General features: G+C 46.3%; 2 long non-coding RNA genes across 2 annotated transcripts in view; both read left to right on the top strand.

Annotated features, from left to right (window-relative positions):
- The window catches only part of LOC311607601, a 311,851-nt gene that overhangs the window by 52,250 nt on the left and 233,875 nt on the right, over positions 1–25,726 (top strand). The gene's annotated exons all lie outside the window — the stretch shown is intronic.
- Positions 20,664–25,726, top strand: part of LOC311607598 — a 32,247-nt gene continuing 27,184 nt past the window's right edge. The window contains exon 1 of the long non-coding RNA XR_014782649.1: positions 20,664–20,946. This is a non-coding gene — a long non-coding RNA (uncharacterized lncRNA). The remainder of the gene's footprint in view (positions 20,947–25,726) is intronic.

Here is a 25,726-nt window from a genome sequence, read left to right as displayed (position 1 = left end):
CGCGTTTGGGGATCTATTTTAATTCACGTTATTAAGTGAAGCCCACCCACCCGCCTCTTCGTGGCTTTTGCAGAGTGAGTGACAAATCAGCCCTTGTGTGCATGCGTTTTGGAAAGATGCTGCCTTTGCCAGGCCGTGTGGGCAGCGTGCCCTGAGGGCAGGACGTGTACCACGGGAACACTTCCAACCCAGCAGCCTGCCAGGAACGGCAACTCAACACATATGAAAGCAGACAAGAAGCACTGTCTCCCAAAACCAGGATTCAAAAATGATGATCCTGTCTCATCCCAGGCCTGTGTTGGCCAGACTCCCCTGCCATTAAAAGTGCTCCATTCCAGCTGCTTCGGCAGAAAGGAGTGGCGGTTTATTTTGCAGCCTGCTGTGCCAGCCCAGCACGGAGCAAGCATTCAAATGCTGCCTTTCCTCTTTGCACAAAAGACTCCGGGCAAAACAAAGCCGGGATGAGCAGGGTCACGGGCTTCTGGGCCCTAGTGGTCAGTTCCGTGCTACAAAGGCAAGCTAGTGACTGGCTGGACCGGGTTCCGTGGGCCTGGGGTAGTACGTTGCCATGGTGATGGTTCAGCGCCAGTCCCAGAAGCTAGCGCGGGAGACCCCAGGTGCAAGGTGCGCTTCCTGAGGGCGAAGGGGGAAACTCAGAGGGGATTCACACCGGTTCGTAGGATTTCCATGTTTTGTCTGAAAGAGGTATTTCTAGCTCATCTTATGTTGGAAAATTGTGTTCAGAACTCTGAACTCTGAACACAGTAGACTTACCACATCCTGAGTGTCAGAGATCATTTAAAATCAGATGAGAGGGAAGGAAGCGAAGTTGAGACAACCGCCATTGTCCAATCAGAGCCTAATAGAAAGGATTCATAACTGGTCTATTTTTAGAGACGTATGGGATACTCATTAGCAGAAGCCAGGGATCCGCCAAACTCTATGACAGGTTTTGTGGAAGACTCTCAGCAGTGGAGAGAAATCACTTGCTTGCTTGGTACTGCAGATTAGATCACCAATTAACAAGAGTAAGAGCCATAGAATTTCATGTTGGGGGAAAGCTGGAAAAGGAGGTCATACATTAATTTGCAATACTGAATATTCGAATCTTATTTAATTCTAATTTAATTCCCTTCCCCCACCCCTCCACCCCCGTTTCCGAGTAAGGGTCTCTACAGAGAGAGCCCTGGCCGTCCTGGAACTCACTAAGTAGACCAGGCTGGACTTGAATTCGTAGAGATCCGCTGGGATTAAATAAAGGTGTGTGCCACCACAGAGGGCCTCAAACTTATTTTAAAAGCAGACCACATTCGGAGACAATGGAGCAATGTATTTACTTATATTTAATTCCCGACAAAAGACCACTGGGAGTTCTGATTTCTGAACCAACACACTGTATTTGAAAGGAAATGTAGGTTTTGCCCAGAGAAAGATGACAGCAGACAGCTCTCTATCCCTTAAGCCAAACCTCGTCTCTGTGCCCTGCAGGTGATGTGCCTGCTTCTGTGCACAGAAACAACAGAAGCTACCAATTAGCAAGAGACGGAAGTTCCAGCATAACACAAGGGGCCGCGCCTGCAGCCCCGCAGAAACAGCTCCCGGGGTACCAGAGCTACTGGAGAAAAGGGAGGATCAGCGCGCTCCAACAAGGAGGAGCACACTCCCTCCGCTCGAATAGAGTCCGCGCCTGAAAGATTTCCGGGTTTTTGCTACAACCACAAGGTACAATTTCAGGAGCTATATGTAGACTTCGGTTTGCCCTGTATGATGGTTACTGTCGATTGCCGATTTGATAAGCTCCGGAGTCACCTAGGAGACCAACCTCTTCTAGGCTGAGCTAAGTGAAGATTTATCCTAAATGTAGGTGACACCAACCATGGGCTAGGGTCCTGGACGGAAAGGAAAAGGAGGGCTGCCGCAGCGTCCACCACCGCTCTTCCTAACTGCAGGAGCGCTGAGACCCGCTCGCTGCCTCACGCTCCAGCGGCCACTGCCCTCCCACCCCCACCCCCACCCCCACCCCCACCCCTGCCTTGACGGACCGTTCTCCCAGACTGTGAGCCACGTAAATCCTTCCTTCCTTCCTGCGGTTGTTTTTGTCAGGCACTCTGTCGCAGCAATGAGAAGAGGAACTAAGACTTATCCGTAAGCCAGGCAGCCTTTGCATAGCTCCAGGTCACACTCCTGCATTTAATGCGCACATCATCCTGAAAAGCGGCCAATAGCATCTCCGACTTATTATAGAAACAGAAACACAACCATAGAGAACCAACTGTATCCAAGACAGCTTTACCCAGGAAGCAGTGCAGCCCGTGAGGTTTTGTGGTCACCAAATGGTAAAGCCAGGACCTAAATCTACCACTTTGGTAGACCAAACCCCTCAGGACAGGACCAGTGCACCAGTACCTTCCAACTGAAACATTCCATTTAAATATTAAAGCCAAAATAACCTTGTAAAGAAAACTTTTCCTTTGAAAATTCACTCAGGTATTAATTACCCTGCAGCATTATAAAATGTAGGTATGAAAATGCTCTCTATCTACAACTCTTGGTTTATAAAAATATGAAACCTGGATACAGAGAGGTCAGGTAACTTGCTGAGGTCACACAGCTCAGCTAAACCTGGGAGGGACAGGCCAGTGATCCCAGGTATTTGGGAGGTTGAGGCAGGAGGATCACAGGCCTCTCTGAGCTACAAAAGTGAGTTGAAGTCCAGCCTGGGCAGCTCAGTGAGATCTCATATCCAGATAAAAAGTAGAATAAGAAGGATAGAGATCTAGCTCAAGGGTAGAGCACTTGTCTGGCATGCATGAAGTCCTGGGTTCAATTCTCAGTACTGGGAGAAAAGGGGGATCAGTTCAACCACTGCACAGTTAAGAAGAGGCAACAGGAAAACTTCCAATTACAGGATCTAAGCAACCCTTATCTTATTTATTTATTTATTTATTTATTTTGGTTTTTTGAGACAGGGTCTCTCTGTGTTAGCCTTGACTGTCCTGGACTCATCTGCCTCTGCCTCCTGAGTGCTGGAATTAAAGGCGTGGGCCACCAAGCCCGGCCTTAGCAACTCTTTATCTTTAAGGGGGCAATCAATTGATTTTTAATTTGATTTGATTCTCCTGGTTCCCAGGTGAGCCAAAGTTAAAAACCCATAGCAGATATTCCAGAGGCAAGGGACTTGCCTGTCACTTGGGCTGTCCCTGTGACTACATGAAGCACCAGCAATGGCCAAGGCCTCTCCACATGCAGGGCAGCTCCGCGTTAGTGAGCTCGATGGCTTCCCAGTGTCAGCCAGAGCTTAGGCCTTTTGTCTCCCCATAGCTTGTGATGCCAGGCTTGGGGTTGGCAGATTGCATCCATTACCATACTCATTGCTACCCCACAAGATGTTGGTCTGCATCTTGGAACACATGTAGACTGCAGTGTGCAGGCTCATAAAGAAGATTGTCCCCCTTTTAAGAGCAGGAAAACTATTCCCCGGCCCATGATGTCATCAGAGTGGCTCCTTCCAGCTCTGCGTTGTCTTCATAAGGGCTCAGAGCAGTCTCGGTCATAACGCTGGCCAGAGTCATTGCTTTTCAAGTGAGGTTACAGTCCGTAAGCAGCCATCAAAATCGGACTCATGTTAGCTGTTTATTGTTGTCACCAAATACCGGAGAAGGGAAGGTGAACTCTGACTTGAGGTTTCAGAGGACTGTGTGATCAGCTGGCTCCGTGGGTTCCCAGCCCCAGGGAGGCAGATCATGAGGGAAGGAGAGCACATAGCTCGACTCGTGACAGCCAGAAAGCAGAAAGAGGAGAGAGACCCATACTATTGGGCTGTTGTTCCATGGAGGCCCCTCCCTGTTGAACAGTGCCCCCGCCCCCATAGTCCAACAGGCCTTCCCTCATTTGCTGCTTTACATGCCAATCATCTCTGGGCCACCCTGGCAGACACACCCAGATTGCTAATGTCTCAGGCATTTCTCAACCCAAACAAGTAGACAACCACATCTGTTGGTTGATAAAGCAACAGAACACTTTGCATATTAAGGGTGAGTATTGCTTCAAGGAACTCTGTGTGTTATCTGGGCGGTGGTGACGCATGCCCTTATTCCCAGAGCTTGGGAGGCAGAGGCAGGCAGATCACTGTGAGTTCGAGGCCAACCTGGTCTACAAAGTGAGTCCAAGATAGTCAAGGCTACACAAAGAAACCCTGTCTCAAAAAAAAAAAAAAAAAAGAAAGAAAGAAAGAAAAGAAAAGAAAGAAACTCTGTGTGTGTATGTGTGTGTGTGTGTGTGTGTGTGTGTGTGCTTGAGTGTGTGTGTGTGCAGTGAAGAATCACTTTATAAATAAGGTAGGTTATGATATTTCCTACCAAGAGTGACAACAAGGTTAAAAACCCACAGTAACAGAAGGTAAGGACAAAGGCTTACGTGGCTCATCTTGGGTCCTTGGTGCCCGGCATAGAAGGTCCTTGGGAAATGTCAGATGAACTATGATGATTTTTTTAAAAATGAGGTTTGCACTATGTTCTACAGTTGTCTCTAGCAAAGATTCACGTGCCAAGATCTTTTTGACAAACGTCAGACAGTGGGCACATAGTATTTCCCCTTAGCCAAAACACCATGCCTCCTTTAGGCCAGGGATGGTGAGGACATACTGTGTGCCCTATTTCATCTACTCTTCCTAGCAAGTGTCCAAAATCAGCACCATGACTCTCATTTGTCAGCTGAAGCAATGATAGTTAAAAAAAAAAAAAAAAGGTAGCTTGTTGGAGTTCAAGAGGCACAGGCTTGGGGACAAGGCTGATCCAATCCACACTTTTGGTCCTGACTCTCCAATGGTAATGAATGTGCCAGCTGCCACCCACAGCCCTCGGGAGAAGGTGAGGGCACAGCAAGGATCCCACTCACTCATGGGTGAGAACTCTTTACTTTTAATTAATACAAATATTTGTACATATTTATGGGGCACATTATGCTAATTTGATACACGTATGCCATGCATCTGATCAAATCAGGGTAATTGGCATTTCTACCTCATCAAACATCAATCATTCCTACACGCTGGGAAGCTCCCGGTGCTTCTGGTTATCTTGAAGTATACAGCAAATTGGAGGGGGAGCACAGTGATTGGTCCATACGGACACCTTGGGCTCAACCAGATCCGGGGACACGAATTCTTGTCTGTTCCACGACTGTTGGCTTCCAATCCCAGCAGATCCAGTTTGCCTCTCTGGTGGCCTCACATGAGACACTCTACGCTCTGAGCTCACACAGAGCACCCTGGCAGTACGGGGTCTCCCTCAGGGGCACGCCAGCATGTCTCCCTAGGGGCACGCCGGCACAGTCACTTGAGGCTGTGACTCCTGACAGCTCTGTTTCAGGCTTGACAAAGCATGACCCGAGGGAGAAAGAACTCAGCTTCAGTTGATAGCGACCAAAGCCTCGAGAGGGGCTATGCCCCTGCCCACCACGTGCTCAGGCACCCGGGCACTTCCTGGATTTCTGGCTCAGAGTTAACCAGCTCCTGAAATCCAGCAGTTACCTCATTAAATTGGCTTCACATTGCATGCTTTTGTGGGATAGAGGAGAAATTAAATATGTGAGTCTGTTGTCCTGCTGCAAATGACCCCCTCTTTCTCAGGCGGTGGGGCGGCGATGATTGAGCCGCAGACGGGTTTGCCAAATGAACACTGCCTATCTATTCCCTGGGGAACCTTGCTCCCTGTGGCTCTGCACTCCTGTAGGCTGACTCTTCGGCAATTTGCTCTTCCATTTTCTTCCATGCATCTGCGGGGACAAGACGTTTGTAAGAGGCTGGCTTTTATTCCAGTTGTCTTTTCAATGCTCAGCTGAAAGGACACTAAATTCTACTTAAGAAAAAGGAAGAGGAGGACCCAAATGTAATGGCGCTCGCCTGTGATCCCTGCATTTAGGAGGCTGAGGCAGGAGGATCACCAGAAGTTCTGCATCGCTCTAGGCTACATAGTAAGGCCTAAGCTAGGCATTAATTATCCCTTCCCTCCCACTTTTTGTTTGTTTGTTTGTTTGTCTTAGTATTGGGCCCCTTGAGTGCTAGAGTCGCAGGCAGGTACCACCATGCCTTGCTCTTACCCCTTTTAAAAGTCCAGCTCAAGCAGAAAGACTGAACCTGACTCCAGAGAAGCAGGTGTTTCTTAAATCCCTGTTTGACTGTGCAGCTGGACAACCCTACCAACTCTAAGCAGGTGCTTGGGAAACATGTCACCCCTGGGTGTTTCCCTAGGCCTCAGACACATTCCCTTTAAATGCAGTCTGGGAGTGTGTGATACTCCTGGCAGATTCACACAGAGCAAGGGGTACCAAGAGGAGGCTGAACACCCTGGCACCCCAAGATATGCATGGTATGGAAAACACACCCACACCAAACCCTCCACAGCATCACGTGCCTTCACTGAACTTGCCTCTACAGTGTGCAACACCACAAGGACGTTTTAAATATTCTCTCCACAGTGGCCCATGCTATCTGGGGTGCACACTCGAGCAGCCTGGTTCCTGTCTGGTGAACCACATAGAGACCAAAGGAATAACAGCTAATGTAATCGGGGCGGAGTCGTTTCCAGAAACACACTGTTGGGGACATATCAGAAGGTTTCTGTGTTCTCAACAGGAAATCATAATAATCAAACCAATATAGCATCCAAATTACTTTAGGGAAAACGATCATTACAAAATCAGATTACAGACACACCAATGCCCCGTCAGCGATTGAAACAGCCTTCCTTTTTCATTATATCTCATTATTTCGGTCCATTCCCTGCTTATTCTAGAATGCATATTAACCATTCACAATTTCTATAATTTTTTTTTCATAAAATAGCACCACCATATTTAAGCCTTCTCTGGAGTGTATCTTGACCCATGGTGTAGGCCAAAAGGAGCCATGAATTTACTAGCAGGATCCACACAGTTCCAAGTGACACATGTAAGAGCCTCCAGGAATACAGCAAATCTAAATTGGGGCTAGAGGCAGGAAATTCACACACCTCCGAGGCTGATGGGAAATCAGCTTTGCAGCAGTGTTTTCCAAGCACCCGGTGTTTATACACAGGAGTAGCCTTGAAAGTGGAAGGTCCAACGTCATCAACAAGCAATGAGATTTGGAATCCTTTTGCTTTTGCGAAAAGTGACGAGTAAGCTACCTTGAAAATGTAGGCGAGATGGAACGAAAGGAGGAAGGTGTGGAGGAGGATGAACCAGCATGACCTTTGCTGGTCAGGAGGCCAGGCTGCACATTCCCTTCTGGGAGCCGATGGGCAGCAGTGAGTTTGTTGTAGAACAGAACTCAAGCATCTTCCACGCAGTGTCGCTCATTCTGCGGTGGTGTTCCCTTTGCTTTTGTTCTTTCCTGCCTCTTGGCATGCCTTGTTTGTGACTAGCTGGAAGCAAGCACATTATCATCGACCACTGACCAAGCAATGACTCATCTTCTGTCCCTGGACATCCACTGGTTACCACTTATCACTTTCTATTGACCTTGAATCAAGAGCTATGAATAAAAAAAAAAAACAGCCATGTAAGAATTTTAGAGGCTAATGTCATATCAATTTATGAAGAGCTGATTTGTCAATAACAGGGCTTGAAGGGCACAGTCCCCTGCCACTGAAGGAGCTCCAGGCTGTAAGTTTTTACTCGTGGATGAAGGAACAATTGCTAAGGCTCTGGCATTATGTACAATGCCTGCCAGGACTTCTGTCAACTCTAAGTTGCCATTGGTTGTAAACCTGTACACTATTGTATTTGTCATAAAACAAGCACATTACCATGAATAGAAAGTGCCCACCACAGCGCATTGTCTCGTGAAGCTGAGAGAGCTTAAAGCTCAACGACTCTTGCTTGCATGGCCCTTTCAGGGTGGCAGGAGCAGCCCCTCCCGTGTAGTCACATGACTATCTTTTTGTGAAATTTGCAGAGGACATTTTAGTTTCTATCTACGGGACCCACTGCTTCTTTCCACTCTGACTTCCCCTCTGGTATACTTCCGCTTGTTCAATGGCACTGGAGAGACCATGGCCAAAACTGGGCATCCTATTAAGAGGAAGTTGGCTGGGGACACATTTAGTCCATCTTGGGGGTACGTTCACGTGATCACAAGTCTTGTCTGCACTCTGAAGCCACTTCTGCTTATTCTGGCATAGAAACGGCTTCTCGCTTTTCTACCCTCCACACACTACTTACTGCCCCTGCAGCCAGGCCCTCTGCTGTCGGGCTGGAGGTTGTATCCAATATAAGCTTGATGTGCCAATCAAGCTCATAGGAAGAATATGACGTGGGTAGGAGAAAGGGCACGATGTCTAAGTCAGAAGCCAGTCTATGGGAAAACCCTCCAAACCTCACAGAAGAAACTTCATAAAGATTTCTCTAAACAAGTCTATGATCTATGCTCCCATTGACTGCAAAAAACAAGAAATCTATGATGCCAGACTCACGGCTGAGAAAAAGGAACATAGATAGGGTTCTGTGGCAGCTCCCAACCCCACCCCTACCCCCCAAAATGTATCAGCCTAGACAGGAAGGTATCAGAGAGAACTCTTTAAAGTTTTTATAAGAATGCTGATGTGTAGCTCTTCACAATTAATGGCTTCTGGCTGGGGTTAGGGGTAGAGAAGGATTCAATTTTCTTTAAGGGGCTGGCCACTGGGAACTTGACCATGCTCCAGTGAGCATGTGGCCACCACAAATTAGACTTGTGTTGTTTGTGCTTCTTCCTCCTCCTCTTCCTCTTCCTCCTCCTCCTCCTCTTCCTTCTGGAAGGTCACAGGGTGTGTGTGCATGTGTCAGGAGGTGGATCTGGGAGGACTGGGAAGTGAACATTATTGGGGTACATGATGTGAAATTCACAATAATCAACACAAATATTATGTTAAAAAAAGATTTCTCCCAATTTAGCAGCCATCCTACCAATTTCTATGACATTGACATAAATAAATTATAAAGTTGGAAAACAACTTCTGTAAATTATCAACAGGAGAAAGAACTTTCCATTAACCATAGAGATAGCTGGGTGGTCTAACTACTCTCTTGATAGAAAAATAACACAATAAATGCATAGCTACAGAGACTGCTTTGACCAAAGCAAAGCAGTACAGGATATTTTTTTTTTAAAGAAGGGAGGTCACACAGTTAATTTTTAAAAATATTATGAGGTATTTGGGAAAGTATTTTACATTGTTTGTGATTTCTGTGCCCCTTTTAAAAATGGGAATTTTGTTCTGATTCTTCATCTAAGCAAGTACGTTGTTGCCTAATTTAGAATCCATAGCTTATATTTTCTTTTTAGTGGTTGTGGCAGAATTTCATACATCAGTACTGTATACATACCATTTCTACTTTTCTTTTATAAGATAATACAAAGTTCGGATCCTATAAGACCTAGGCATACCCCAGGATGCCACCCCAGTTTCAGAAAGCCCTTTAGCATATAGGGAGGAAGTCTGCGTGCGTTGGAGTTGATAAACTGTGTAGTGCATGTTCCTTTATGTAGTTCCATGTAGAATGACCGTTTCACAGAGGAGGAAAACTGAGCTCAGGAAGTTAAGAAGGCTTCCCAGAATTGAGCTTTCAGGATTAATAGTGTCATGGCCTCACTGACAGTGTTCAAAGGATGACGCCACAAAGGGCACAGAGTCACTCTCTGAGAAGCCCTGGGTTCCTCTGTCCCGGCTGCTAGTAAAGTGCGAAGCTAGGATTGGAAGCCGAGTCATCACTTTCAACCCTTAAGTCTCACAGTAACTTCTAGGGGGAAAAAAAAATCTTGCCGTCTGCCAGCACCTTCCTGTTAACCCTTCAAAACGGTATTCCATTTTCACCCTCGGAATACTGAGACTTAACATCAGTCTTCCATCCAAAGGAATGCCCCACCACTCTGCCTGTCCAAAAGGTCTTTGCCACTGGATGTTATTTGAGCTAAGTATTTTGAAGTTCTCTCCCCCCCCCAACCCCCCAATGTCTGCTTCTACCTAGGGAGAAACTCAGTATCAGCATGTTCTCTTGGGTCATTAAGAACTAATGAGGGGAATGTGTCATTGAAAAGCGGGAATACCAAAGGACTCCTGGGAAGAAGGCAAAGTGTTGGTCCTGGCAGGGTTTGTTTTGCTTTGGAGGCAGGCCACAAAAGCAGAGGGTTCTGGGGACCTAGAAGGCAACTGGTGCTGTGGCCGTTCTCACTTCCACCCAAGCCCGTACACTGCAGCCATAAAAAGCTAGCTGTCCGGGGCCAGGGAGATGGCTCGGCACCTGCCACCAAACTTCGTGATCTGAGTTCAATCCCAGGGACCCACATGGTGGAAGGAAGGAGCAAACCAACTCCCATGAGATTTCCTATGATCACCCCTCACACATACATCTCCCCCCCCCTACATCTCTGGCCCCAGTGAATAAATAAACGTCCTAGTCACTGCTCTATTGCTGTGAAGAGACACCATGACCACAGCAACTCTTATAAAAGAAAGCATTTAATTGAGGCTTGCTTATAGTTTCAGAGGTTTATATCGGCGTACTATTGGAGTCCTTAGCAAGGTTAGAGGAGGAAAAGGCAATGTATGTCTCTTTAGACAACAATCAGGGTTGTTGTGATCCTTGGGACAAATCCAATCTTCGTTTCAGGACATCTCCAACTTCTCATCAGACTGCACTAACAGCCACCAGGAGCAGCAGCTACCTTCTTCCTTTGAGCCCCCACCTCCACCCCCACCCCATCCCCACCTCCACCCCCACCCCACCCCCACCCCGCCCTCTCTCTCTCCAGGCTCTGGCATTTATTCCCTTTCAGAATTCCCAGAACTAAACTCTCTGCAGCTGGCATAGATCACCCCTCCTCTCAGAGCCTGCACGAGGCAAATAGTTTGCTGCTGTAGACAATCTGAATCAGCCCCATATCCCACACCCGGGATCAAAACAAAAACACGTTTACAGAGCATAACTGAGCTTTTAAAAGACGCCAAAGCTTCCCACTATAGGTTTAGTCCGTCATCATCACCATGGTGGGGAGCATGGCAGCTGGTGTGTGTGTGTGTGTGTGTGTGTGTGTGTGTGTGTGTGTGTGCACGCTATATCCTGATCCACAGGCAGCAGGAAGAGAGAGAGGCACTGGGCCTGGTTTGGTGAATCCTCAAAGCCAATGACACACTTCCTCCTACAAGGCCACACCTAGTAATCCTTAAGTAATGCCACTCCCTGATCACTAAGCATTCAAATATATAAGCCTAAAGGGTGGGGGCATTTTTACATTTTTATTCACACCACTATAATAAATAAATTCTAGCTGATTGCGTACTGATGCAAAATTCCTTTTGGCTATTACTAAATCCAGTACTTCAGGGGACTACATACAAACAGGCCACGTCCACTGCCATCCTTGAGCCTGTCCATCACAGCGAACATTACCACCCACCATCGGCCTGAGCTTACTGTCTCCACTCACCATCTTTTATAGGGAGAAAGCTGGGCCTTAAAGACAAGAGTCTTCCAATCTCCTTAAAACCGCACCCTCACTCTGTTGTGAAAAGACTGGGCCTAAAAGGGGAGAGACAGAGACAGAGTCAAGGGAACTGTGAACTCCCAGTTGGTTTTAGAAGAGAAACTCTCAAACAAAACACCTCAGAGAGATCTTGTTATCACCTAATGGGCGAAGATCAGCCACAGCGCTGTCTGCATGTGCAGGGCTCTGAAGGTCTTCGCATTTAACTGGCTCACAGTGTTTTTAACTCATGCAATAAGCAGGGATTTATGGTCTGCCTGGCATGGTAGCTCATGCCTTTGGTCCCAGCAATTGGGAGGCAGAGGCAGGTGGGAACTCTTAGTTCAAGGCCACCCTGGTCTACAGAGTTCCAAGACAGCCAGAGCTACACTGAGAAATCCTGCCTTGAAAAGCCAAAAATAAATAAATAAATAAAGTAAAATAATATAATTAAGATTTGTTTTCTTAAAGGAGCATAGATTATTTAAGTAATATCAAAGAATTCATCAGGTTTTAATTTTTAAAATGCTGGATCATTTTATTTTTTAGAATACAAGTGAGTAAAAATCCTATTTGCGCCCTAACCTCGGACTGAATGGAAACCACAGAGCTTCAGAGATCACCTCACCCTACGTTCATTTTGACCTTCAATTCCGCAGCTATTTTTAAAATATATTACAATCTGTGTTTAGAAGTGCATTATTTATTACTTGAACTAAAACAGCAATTGATTTCTGTTGATACCAATAAGCTTTGCCAGGTCGACCAGCTTCCTGAGTCAACAACTACACAAACCAAAACAAATCATGATATCATTAGGAGTTACTTAAAAATAAATAAATAAATAAATAAATAAATAAATAAATAAATAAATAAAATAAAAGTGTCTTCTCTGACCTTTATCTAATTTCTGTCCCTGGTCCCTTCAGGCCTTGACCCACCATCGCACGGACAAACAAAATCTTTCACATCTTTCGAGCTTTTGATTTTTTGCAACAACAAAAAAGATGCTGGCTAAGTTGGAGAGAAGCTGGAGATGGGCGCTGCACAGCCTACAAGGGACGCCTGTGCAGCCTTGTTTGCGCGTGCATTCGAACTCACTGGCCAGCTCTCTTCAACCAGTTTGTTCTTATTGGGGGGTGGGGGAAGGACGCAGGGAAGGAGCGCACCAGTTTTGTCATCAGCTTTAGAGTTTGGCCATGGGTTGTTTTGGGTTTTGTTCTGTTTTATTGTTGGTGTTTTCATTCACTTTTGCCAATCGTTAAGCCTGCTTCTCCCTAACAGTTGGCCACAGCAGAGCATCTGATGCGGTGAGCGCAGTTGCATCCAAACCCCTGACGTTACTGCCAGGTTGCAGCTCCGAAGCGAAAGGCTTCCCCTACAGATGAGTTACGGCTCGGCTCCACTCTCGCTGAGGCACAGGAAGGTTTCCCCGGCCATTGGGAGCCAAGGAATACCACAGAGTCGCACTGCACAACAAACCTCACACAAGAGATTTATTGGGAGGGAAAGGCCCAAGAGGGTGGCTGCCTCTGCTCAAGTGAGAAGCAGGAAGGAACTGAGCAGAAAGTAGGTTTATATACGACTTGTTAGGGGTTGGGGGGGGCGGGGCGGGGAGGAAGAAAGAGCGTTCAGGGTAGAGATTTCCAGGGTTTCAATTCTTGGAAAAGCTCAGCAATTGGTGGGTCTTCCTGTTCAGGGAGGGATTAGTGGGTCTTCCTGATCAGGGATTGGTGGGTCTTCCTGTCAGGGATTGGTGGGCCTTCCTGTAAGGGATTGGTGGGTCTTCCTGTCAGGGATTGGTGGGTCTTCCTGTCAGGGATTGGTGGGTCTTCCTGTCAGGGATTGGTGGGTCTTCCTGTCAGGGATTGGTGGATCTTCTGGTTGATCCCTGGGATTCTGTTTCTTGGACCTGGTCTGGAGCTTGGGACTTACGGGTCAAGTCAAGGTCAGGGTGTTTTTTCTTTGCCCTTTTATCCTACAGTTATTTCTACACTCCGGAAGTCGCACACCTTAGAAGTACTTGCTTCCTCCCGGTAGAAGCTGAAAAAGCCAGAAACCAGCCCTTCCCTGTGCCTTTTGCAGCCAGGCCTCACACCTAGAACTCTGCTGGTCAATGCTCTGGCTCATGACGTCATTCCACAGGGAATCCATGCAACCAACTGTGTAGAACCATTTCTTAGAAAAGACAGTATTGGTGACTCTCAGGAGCCACCGCAGTGAGCTGATCTATGAGGTGGTGACAGGTGGTTTGCATAATTCTCAATAAAAAAAAAAAAACTCATCTGAGCCGGATGGTGGTGGCACACGCCTTTAATCCCATCACTCTGAAGGTGGCTATCTGTGAGTTCAAGGCCAGCCTGGTCTACAGCGTGAGTTCCAGGACAGCCAAGGCTACCCGGGGAAACCCTGTCTCAAAAACAAAAACAAGCAAACACATCGTTTTAATCTCACGGGTTTGTTTGATAATATACACAAATCATTTGATTTGTATGTATACCATGGCAATACGTAATATAATTTATCGATACATAAAAATGGGTAGGGCAAGTCACTTTGGCTCCTATATGAACGTACGTTTGGAGTAGAAGTTTGGAGACAAGTGCTCTGGGTGACAACCCTGTAAAAGCAAGACACTGGCTCATTAGTGTGTCTGCCCCAACCTCCCTCCGCGCCTGCAGGTACCCTGGCAGCGTGTGTTGACTGATAATGTCCTCCCCTACAGCAATATAGCCCGCACCGAGAGAACGGACATCCAGGCATCTGTCTGTAAGTTTAGAATCTTCTGATCCATGCTGGAGATGGTCTGTTCCCAAGGGAATGTTAGGTTGAGCTGGTGGGGGAGGGGAAGCCCTGGGAGCAAACCTGTGGTGTCACTCTTCTTCTCCACCAAGAACAATGGCCAGACCCTCCCACAGGCTAGGCGAGCCCTTTACCACTGAGCTATGTCCCCCGCCCGTAGTTGGATCTTGCTAGGATTCTATTGTGCCGGCTAACTGTACTGTCACAGCAGAGAAATGTAGACGGGGGCCTGTTGGTGCAGGGGGTTTAGGAAGAACCCGCAAAGTCACTTAGGAAAGCTCTGTCCACTGGGGCTCCCCTCTCTTCTTCGCTGACCTCCCACACAATCTAATTTAAGCTCCTCCTTTCTCGACCGATACAAAGACCTCAGAAGGCTTTGGGGGTGGGGGCGGGGCAGGCCTAAGCCCAGAAGAAAGGGAAGCCCACAGCAGGGTGCTTGACTGAAAGTGAAAGGACTGGCAGTGCCTGGCTCCGAGGTGAAGGGAGGGCCTCCTCAGGTTTTTTGCGACAGCAAAGCAGTCACCCACCGCGTAGGTACGGACTCACCCCTGGGGCTTGAATGCGTCTATGGGGCACAGCTCTTCTTAATCGGTTCCTTTGATTGTTTTTCTGTCATTTCTAGAATTCTGCATCTCAACTTATTTTTATGTAGATCCATGAGTTTTCTTTAAAACAACAAAACACTGAGAATCAGAAGGCTGGATGGGTGTGGGAATGGCATTAAAACAGCCAGATCCAACCACCAAAGAACAACTGAACTCACAGTCACCCAGTGGGAGAGGCTACAGCTCTACTTGGAGGTACAAGTGTGACCTTTGGCTGGACAGACCCACAGGGTCAGCCTGACCTGAGAGAGGACCTAGGGCTAACCGTGACCACAGGACAGGTTCCCACCATCGGGCTTGCCTCCAGCGTTGTTTCTCAGGCCTGCTCTGTGGGGATCTGACCATTAGGGCGGAAGCAGCAGCCAGTCTCAGAGCACTGGGAAGCATGTACGGGAGGGAGCGCGCGCGTGCGCAAACACACACACACACACACACACACACACACACACACACACACACACGGAGGAGAGGGGCTGCAAAAGACTCTTCTGCTCTCTGGAAAACAAGTTATCTAGTCTCCTGCACTAACATACATTTTGAAGTGCTTAGCATTTTCTATGTATGTGTTGTTGGTAGGTACATTAAAATTTGCTTTTTGGGCAATTGTGCATATGTGTGTATGGTATAAGAGAGACAGAGAAAGAGAGAGAGGGAGAGGATGTGCTTGGGCATAGGCTAGAGGTCAGAGGTCATGGCAGTGTCTTCCTCAATCACTTTCTGCCTTTTTTTTTTTCCTTCTCCCAGACACATCTGTCACTGTTGGGAGTCAGCTAGTCTGGTCAGCCAGCAAACTTCAGGGACCCCATTTCTGCTTCTTGAGCATTTGAGAGATCCTTTCTTGACTTCTAGAATTTGGTGAGCACCCTGTCAACCCCAGCCTTTGGGCCCTTGGGTGCCTCTGACTCACACACTGGTCTCTAATGACTTGCTCCATCAACAGATACAACTTTTCAAAAACTGGAGTTTCAACTGAAGCCCCTGGACTCCTTTGATCTCCTAATTCTTCTCCTTCTTCTTCCTCTTCTTTTTTCCCTGCACTTTGTCACAGTCTGTCCTGACATAAAGGGGCCCACGCAGCAGTTCACCTATGCATGGTCTCCATCGGTGCAGAGATAATATGAGGGAGGATTGGCTCACATCTCTTTAATCAAACCTACCTTTTATTGTACTCTCTAGTCTCTGTTTTCTTTTTAAAGTCAATTTTAATTTTTATTAGTTTTTTAAAATTGTCATACAAAATCATGATATATATACATATACACCATGCCTCATCATTAAGGAAATTGCATTTCCAAAAGTTCCCAGCATATGTCTTGAAGGCTTTTTTCCTTTAAGGGAAGAAAACAGAATCAGAATCCCAAACCTCAAATTTGAACAAGGAGTGGCCAGTCTGACAGCTATTCCCAGTGTATGAACTTGTCTAATATTTTTTTTAACATTCTGAGACATAATTTGGGTGACTAATATCCCCTGGGATAGGCCCAACACTTAATCCCTCCCCACCACACCCGGCATCCTCAAGTGGGTCTCAAAAAAAAAGTGTTGATTGTTATGCTGTGCCAGATCCTTCCAAGCAAGATGCTGCCCTCTTCCTGCACTGGATGGCCTTGGCAGGAGCCTTAGGAAGGTGCTTGGTAGAGGCAGCCTGGGGCCATGCCAAAAGCACAACCCACACTGACCAATGCCTTGGCCAGGGAGAGACAACTGCCAGGCTTTTGAGAGGGGTCAGAAGAAAAACAGAAAGAGAGAGAGAGAGAGAGAGAGAGAGAGAGGGAATAAATGAAGAGATGGATGAGAGAACTTGGTCGGGAAGGTACCCCTTGGCCATCTGGATTTACACAATGGCAGCTGTGGAGAACAACCTGGGAGCCCCACTCCTCATCTGTGGCATCCTGGTGCCTGAACTCAGCTCAGCTCCCTCTGGCTGGCAGCAGCCTTTCTTGTCTAGGTCTGCAAAGTGCAGAGCTTGGAAAAGCCTGAGACAGGCTTGGGAGGGGGAAAGGGAAATTGACTATTCGTCATCAAATTTCTTTGCTCAAACAATGCCCGGTGGCACCAAGAGATCGGCAATATGACATTACTTTCCTGCATTTAGGCTTCTGTTTCTCTCTGGCTCGCAGGATGGCTCAAGACCTTAATTACAGAGGTGAAGAGGGATCAGTCAGGTCCCCAGCCCCCACCTCCCTAACACCCCTCCTTTTAAATCCTGGGATTTTCCATCATTAACCATCAAATGAATTCTTAAATAGTTTCTTGCTAATCCCTGTCTGGGTGATTATACACACACACACACACACACACACACACACACACACACACACACACACACACAGAATCAGGCTGAAGCAAGCAGCAGGCAGGGCAGTATTGATAACAGCAATCCTGAAAGTATTTGTTCAAAGAGAAGAAATGTCCTGGGGGTTTGCAGGCAGTAAGCACATCAGAAGTCCAGGAAAGTGGCTCTCTGGGGTGGTGGAGTCTGGTTGCCCCATCCTTAGCTGCCCTGTGGGTGTGGCTGCACTATCCCTCTCTCTTGAGACTGGCTTAGAGCTCTAGGATTTATCACTCAGGAGGGGCTGTGTAAGAGGACATAAGAAGACAGATCACTGTTGTCACAAACCTTAGAGACTCCATTATCTGGTCAAGAAGTCACTCTGTCTTTTAGCTTTCAAAATACTATTGTCGGAGGCCTGATGTAACAATTTGTTTAGCATGCTAAACTGTAGGTGGAAAAAACCTGCTGATGTAGTTTGATTGCTGTAGTTTTTAAAAATTCCATGCAGGAGGCTCCCTTCATCCAAGGTTTGCAGCTCATTTTGAAAATGAGCCATCCAAGGGTATGTGGATTTTTATTGCAATTACTCATAGATTGACTATTATCTTACCATAAAGTATAGTAAAGCTCAATCCAGGCAATGTCACAGATGAATTTCAGAAGGATTGTGCTAGGACAGGCGAGATGCCTCAGTAGGCAAACCTGAGGCATAAGGCAGACAACCTCATTTCAACCCCCAGAATTTGTATAAAGGTAGAAGGAGAGAACAGACTTCACAGAGCTGATCTCTGACCTCTATGTGCATGTGCACACACATACACACAAGCACACACACGCACACACACTCACCACCATACACACATATACCATACCCACACCTTACACAGACAAACATACATATACACACACCATACACACACTCACATATACATACACACACCCACACCTACATACATACACACACCATGCACACTACAGACACAGACACACACAGACACACAAACACATACATACACACATACATACACAGACACCATACACACTACAGACACAGACACACACAGACACACAAACACATACATACACACATATATGCACACACATACACAGACACCATACACAAACACACACACACACACCATGTACACAATAATAAATATATTTTATAAAAGATCACGTTAAGTAAAAGAAGCCACAAAAGGGCATATGTTGGGCTATTTCATAAAATGTCTAAACGGGTGGATCTGTAGAGACAGAAAGCAAGTTTGTGAATAATAAGCACTGAGGGGAGAAAGAATGAGTGATGGTTAATAGGGACTTTGCAATTAAATAGTAGTGACACTTGGACATCATTGAGAATGGATTAACCATCCTCAAATGACAGATTGTATATTGTATGCAATTTTTTAATACCAGGCTCTAAGTAGGAGAGTGTCTTAACCTTCATCTTTAGCAGAAGGCTTCCTTCCCAAGTTCAGCCTCAAATTACAAAATTGGAACTTGTTAAAAGCTTCCCGGAGTTCATCAACCACCAATTTTCCCCAATCAACCCAATAAAGGAAACATTTGATTAGGTGGCCAGCGGCAGCAGCTCCCTGGATACGGACCTTGGTTGGTGTTAATCACTATAAGGCCAAGTCTTATGCGAGCTCAGGGAGGCTTCTTACAGAGAAATCTCGGGGAGATGGACATGTCGGCCCACACACTGAAGCCTAGGAGTTTGTCCTCGCAGAGCCACGGGGGACAAGGTGCCTTTCACGGTGCCACTCCTTTGTTAAAGTGGAGACAGACAGAATGGCATTTTTGCTTTAAAAAAAAAAAGTTTTTTCAGGACAAAACCCCTACCCTTAGTGTCCTCCAGCAAAAAAAGACAAAAACAAAACCAACCAAACAAAAAACCATTTAGGGCCTGGAGAGGTGGCTCCGTGCTTAAGAGTGCTGGGTGCTCTTTGAGAAGACCCAGGTTGGTTTCCCGCACACGCGTGGTAACTCCAGTTCTGGGGTCCCATGCCCTCTTGTGGTCTCCACAGCTACTCAGCATCTGAATGGTATGAAGGCTTACATGCAGGCAAGCACCCATACATACAAAATAAAAACTTTTCAATTAAAAAATTTTTTTTTCTAATTCTGCACTTTGCTTGTTTGTTGTTGTTATTTTCAAGACAGGATCTCCATGTGTAATTCTGGCTGGCCTGGAATTCACACTGTATATGTGTAGACCAGGCTGGCTCTGAACTCACAGAGATCCGCCTGCCTCTGCCTCCTGAGTGCTAGGATCAAAGGTATGCACCACCACGCCTGGCTCTAATCATGTAATTCTAAGGCTCTTATACTACTTAAAATAGACTATTATATGTATATTTGCATATAAGTATAGTTAATACGTATGTTTTAAGAGTCCCAGCAGGGTATTTGAATCTCTTAACTGGGTATTGTTATAAAATCATCAATTGAGTTCAAATTGAAGTATCTTTTACTTGAACACTTCACAGATATCCATGGGCGGCTGGAAATGCTGAAGGATTCCTCCTAATCATAGCCAGCTGAACAGGCCTAAGAAAAAACTACAGTGTGTGAAATGTGGCAGGGATCTGAATCTGAAGTTATTTTTTAATTCTAAATCAGTAGGCTGGTGGTGCTGGTGGCGCTCCCCTGTCACTTCAGCACTCAGAAGGCTGAGGCGAGAAGAGCATGAACTCAAAGGCTGCCGAGGCTACAGAAAGAGCCCCTGTCTCAAGCAAATAAGCCAATGAGCGAGATTACTGGGAGGGTTGAGAAATTTCAATATAGACTATCTATTAGAAACTGGTACTGTAGGCCAGGCATGGTGGCACACACCTTTAATCCCAGCACCGTGGGAGGCAGAGGTAGGGCGGATCTCTGTGAGTTCAAAGCCAGCTTGGTCTACAAAGTGAGTCCAGGACAGCCAAGGCTACACAGAGAAACCCTGTCTTGAAAAACAAAAAACCCCCAAAACCCAAAACAAAACAAAACAAAACAAAAAAACCCAAACAAACAAAAAAGAAAGAAAGAAAGAAAGAAAGAAACTGTTACTGTATTCACGAGCAATGTTTAAACTCCCAGATGTGATCTTTGTAAGCCATGACAAGAGAATGACTTTGCTTTTAGCATGTATGGACTGAAGGGGTAGAATCTCAACAGATTAACTTTCCTGTGTGTATGTACATGTGTGTACATGCATGCATACAGAGAGGTAGTTAACGCAACGCTTGTTACCTAGTAACTGTCCATAGAAAGACAAGCGCAGGTCTGGCCTCTGCTGCTTCATGTTATTACTTAGTGACAAGGAGCTGACGGTCTCAGGTAGAAGGTCAGTTCTGAGACAGGAAGCATTTTCTTGCAGCTTCCTTTATCCTTCATTTAATTATAAAATCCACATTCCCAACTGACTGGGAGTTCACTTTCCAGAGCCCTCCTGGCTGCCAGCTCTGTCTGTCTGCCCAGGGGAGCCACCAGCCGCCTACCCCTCTGCCAGCTAATCTGGGCCCAGGCAAAGGCAGCTGACCTGGAGAGATGGCTGTTTGGAACTATATTTTGTCAGGCTTTTCAGCTGTCCATTCTCCCACCTCTTGCGTCCTTCTTTGTTTTACGCGTGCTCACACTTGAGCTACTCATGCCTCCGATGATGCTGGGGCTTTTTGACCAGCGGGAAATCCTGACCTCTGCAGTAATGCGTCTCACTGTAACACTCTGCTCCGGCCTGGGGAACAACTTGCCAGAAACGCTGGCTCCTCAATAGGCAAATGGACTTTGCATCTCAGGTCTGTGACTTTTGTCTTGAATTCTATTGACCAATAACTTAAAGGGTGTGTGTGTGTGTGTGTGTGTGTGTGTGTGTGTGTGTGTGTGTGTGTACACACCTGTGTATATATGCATGTGGTAGCTGGAGGCCAATGTTAGTGTTTTGGTTTGGTTTGGTTTGGTTTGGTTTGGTTTGGGTTTGGGTTTGGGTTTGATTTGGTTTGGTTTGGTTTGGTTTGGTTTGGTTTGGTTTTGGTTTTTCAAGACATGGTCTCTCTGTGTAGCCTTGGTTGTCCTGGACTCACTTTGTAGACCAGGCTGGCCTCAAACTCACAGAGATCCGCCTGCCTCTGTGCCCCACCCCCCACCCCCCCCAAGTGCTGGGATTAAAGGTGTGCACCACCACCACCCAGTACTAGACAGGAGCTTTCACTGAACCTGGAACTCAGGATTAGGTTAGCCTGGCTGGTCAGTGAGTGTCAGGAATCTACCCACCTCCACCTCCCCAGACCTAGGATTCAGACATGTGTCCCAACACCCAGATTTTCCATGGGTACTGATGATCTAAGCTCATATTGAGAAGCAGGAACTAACTGAGCCATCCTCCCAGGACCGGCTTAACCTCACTGAGCCCCTGTTTCCTCATCTCGGAACAGAGTGACATAACCATCCCCGCGGGGCTACTTGAGAATTAATAAGACTGTGCATGTGCAGTGCCCAGCACACACAGTACTCCACAACCAGCCAACTGTGCGGCGACTCTAAACATCTTATTTTCAAAGGTTCCAACTGTAGAATATGAAAATCTAACATCATTTCAAGAAGTCACCTTAATCATAGGAAGGGGATTATTTAGTGAGGAATTTAACTTTTCCTGAACAATTCACTGTGAGGTGGGGAAAAAATCATTGAAAAATGATACTTTTAAAGGGCAAACTTATTACACAATGACACTTCCAAGGTTTATTATTCCCAGTATTTAACTACTTATCTCTTCAATTTTCACACAAAGCTAATCATTAATATTATCGTATTCTAGAAGTAATTATTTTAAAAGCTTTTGCTGTAATAGCTGAAGACTCTCTGGCTATTTCTGGTATTGAAGAAGGGAAAAGTGTTTATTTTTTTTTTTTTTTAGGACTGACATAAAAGAGATTGATTTTTTTTTCATGCCAAGAAATCACTTAGCATTCATGTGACTTCAACTTCGTGGCATCTTGGAATATGTTTATCCTTAATCAAAATTCTTCTAGAGGCAAGATGCCAACTCCCCCTTCCCTCAGCAATCAGGAGAGAGGTCGGAGTCAAGGTTTCGAGCTTAAGCTCTTCAGCCCTGACGTTAGGTCTTGGGATGTCCCCTGCTGCCCACCTGTGACCAGGTAGACATGTCCCACCCAGTTCTACATAACACTTCCTGTCTAGAGGATAAAAGGAGACCTAGCTTCCTGGGAGAGAAACTGGTGCATGGAAAGGAATTGAAAGTTTCCAGACGTGGGTCCCAGCGTCCACCATCCATCATAGAAGTGTGTGCAGTGAAAGGTATACACATTTTCCAAACAGCCTCTTTCTCACTCTTAACTTCAGGACACACGGGCCCCACATTCAACACAAACGAAGACAAAGGTTTTATTTTGGACATATGCATAGTAAACATAAATTTGGTAGAAAACAGATCTTTCTGTGAATTATTGCTGAAGGCTGGGAGGGTAGCTCAGTGGAGGAGCACTATTCATGATGCCATGTGTTGGATGCCCAGCCCTGAAAACAAAACAAAACAAAATAGTCACTGTCAGTTTACCTACGTGAATGTGACAGACACCGTTTTAAAGATGGAGATATGAATACAACCTTATGATGGTCCTTATTCCCACTTACAGATGAGGGGACTAAGGCACAGGAGGTGAAGTAGCTTGCCAGGGGTCGTGGAAAACTCCTGAAACTTGGCCATGAACAGACAGACACCTTCACTCACACTCACGGACTACTCCTGCAGTCAGAGAGGCTTTCTAGTTTCGCTCTTTTTTACTTAATTTAATATTTTCTAATGAAAACACTTCAGGAATCACATGCATAATTTTTTTTCACACCAGAAAACTCAAAGGCCAAGTGTGGTGGCGTACACCTTTAATCCCAGCACTCGGGGAAGGCAGAGGCAGGTGGATCTCTGTGAGTTCAAGGCCAGCCTGGTCTACAAAAGCGAGTCCAGAACAGCCAAGGCTATACAGAGAAACCCTGTCTTGAAACCCCCCTCAAAAAACAAAAATGAAAACAAACAAACAAACAAAAAAACCTCAAAGGAGCGGTTCTAACCAATGAACCACACATCAAGCTCATTCTTCCTATAAAGACCATAGATTTCTATTTGCGAGTTATATCCAAGAACTCCCAGAGGTGCTCAAACAAGCTTTTACCACCCACTCTCTAAGCATCAGCTGCTGTATATGACATCCCATTGGATCTTTACAAAATCACCACGAGGCATAAACTAAATTTCTAATGTAAATCTCACAAGTGTTTTGGAGAGGTGTGTAGGTTACAAAATGAAATAACTTATGTGGTGTTGGAGCACTTTCCTCTTATGCGGCTGTTATCTCTCCTGAGAATATGACGAAGCAGGATACCCCAGTGATTGTTATTGGACCAGCATCCCCAGGAATCATTAGTCCCAGGTTTTTTTTCAGACAGATGTGTTTTATAAAAGTTCTCACTGATGTATAATCTATTGCATAGCAATTTTCTCTGGATTGAAAATTCCACATAGACAGACAGAGACGGGAGGCTCCCAAGACCTCCGGGCTTGTATAAGTAGTATGCAATTGTCAGGAGAGAGGAGACACTTAAGTGGTATAGCTACCTGCAAGTTGTACAGGGGATTGCCACGATGCAGCTGTCACCCATGCTGGGGTGGGCTCTCCAGTGACACAGCTGCCCGAGTCAGCCATGCTGGTATAAGTGACCCCAATACTCTCATTGGCTCACCGAGGAGGGGAGTCGTTTCTTTGGCCTGCCATTGTCTTCTCTGTTTGGGGTAAAGAGAAATAAATGTACCAGGAGAAGTCATACAACAAACCAGAGTTGAGGACCAACACCGGCGTTGGAGATGCCAAGAGTCATTTCAGACATGTAACCCTCATTAACAGATGGTGGCGTGAGGGATCTCGGAAAGACTGTGGTCCCCTGGGCTGAAAGGCAGACTGCTGTGAATGGGGACAGCAGTTAAACAAACCATGACAGCACCGAAATCTTCACTCGACTGCATCCAGTGCCCCTCATGTTAGGAGGCCAAGAAGGCCCCAAAACAGGTATCACTCACACCGGTCAAGTGGGCACCATATGACTCCCTACTTCTGTCTCCCCAGTGCAGCTGCCAGTAAGGGTGTCTGTCCTTAGAGAAGGCCAGAGAGAGAGCATTCCAGGGCTGGGTCAGAGGCTGGAGCCACAGCCTCAGCTCATTACAACGCCCTGGGAGAGGCGGTCCGAGAATGCACTGGTCATGAGCAGGCTGCTGCCCTTCGTGTGCCCCCAGGCACATCTCTCTGGCTTCACATCATTGCCTGTTTTACAAGCTGGCAGGGGTGACTCACATGTCCTCGTGTGTGTGTGTGTGTGTGTGTGTGTGTGTGTGTGTGTGTGTGTGTGTGATTCACAGATCTGTCATAAAGGCTCCATGAGTCACTCCCTTCCTGATGGACACACTATGGAACAGCCTTAGCTTCAGGATGCACAAAAGCACAGGAAAGGCGCCTGTTGGCCTGGCGCTGAGCTATGCGTTTTCAGGAAACAGGTTGTTTTTTAATACAGCCACACGAACTCAGCCCCTGAAGCAAAAGTCAACAAGTATAGTGTCTCCTCATTGAGACAATGCTCTGTTCGCAATGATTTTTTAAAATTATGATGGGAAAATATAAATAGCATCAGATTTAGCATTTTAATCATGTCTAAATATGAGTAGTGGCATTAAGTATATTCACACTATTGTGTCAATGTCACCAGAGTCTGTCTCCAGAACTTCTGCATTTTCTCAAACTGAAACTACTAATAAATACTAACACTGGTCCAGCCCTGCCTCTTACCAACATCTTGCCGTTCTACCCTCATCAATTCTTGTCCTGCGCTCTCTCATCCTTGGCAACGCCTTCCCTCTCTCTGTGTGAGTCTGATTGTCACTCATTGATGGCATACTTCACTAATAACTTGGTTTTTTTTTTTCCAAGAAAAAAAAAATAAGGTCTGGATTCTTGTATATTTCTTTCAGAGTTTTCCTCCTATCTGGAGTCTGTAGATGGAACAAGGGTGCCTAAAGATGATTCCAACTGAGCAAAGAAGTTTGCGTAAGAGAGATAAACCCAGTATAAAGACACATCAAGTTTGCCCTGACCCAGTGCTTCCCACCTGCAGTTAGTGCTTTGAAAGGGAGCCTTGCTATCTCTGAGTATCTCGGCCAAAGGCTTCTGGAAAACCAAAGAAAGAGGAGCCGGGTGAGCAGTAGCGTCCTCCTCTTACTGTTTCAACCATGCATCTACAGACCAGCTCCAGCTCTCAGATGTGGGAAGTCTCCCCGATGAAAATCCCCCAGACACACTTCTGAGGTCAGCGTGGTTGACCCCACCCCCTCCCACCCCCATGTGCCCTGTACATACCCAGAGGGCTTGAGAAGAGGTTCAGTTCTGAGAAGCCCCTTTGGGGGGTTAGCCTAAGCAAAGGCTCGCCTTTAGAGTTCATAGACATCTTATCACATTGCAACTGTGACTGCCAGACACCAATAATCTCAAGATTCACACATTTCTTTGAAGCAGCTTT

This window comes from Acomys minous (assembly GCF_964271855.1).
Source record: "Acomys minous genome assembly, chromosome: 10".
Taxonomy (NCBI): Eukaryota; Metazoa; Chordata; class Mammalia; order Rodentia; family Muridae; genus Acomys; species Acomys minous.
Note: the sequence above shows the minus strand (reverse complement) of the source record. Positions and strands in the feature narration are given on the sequence as shown.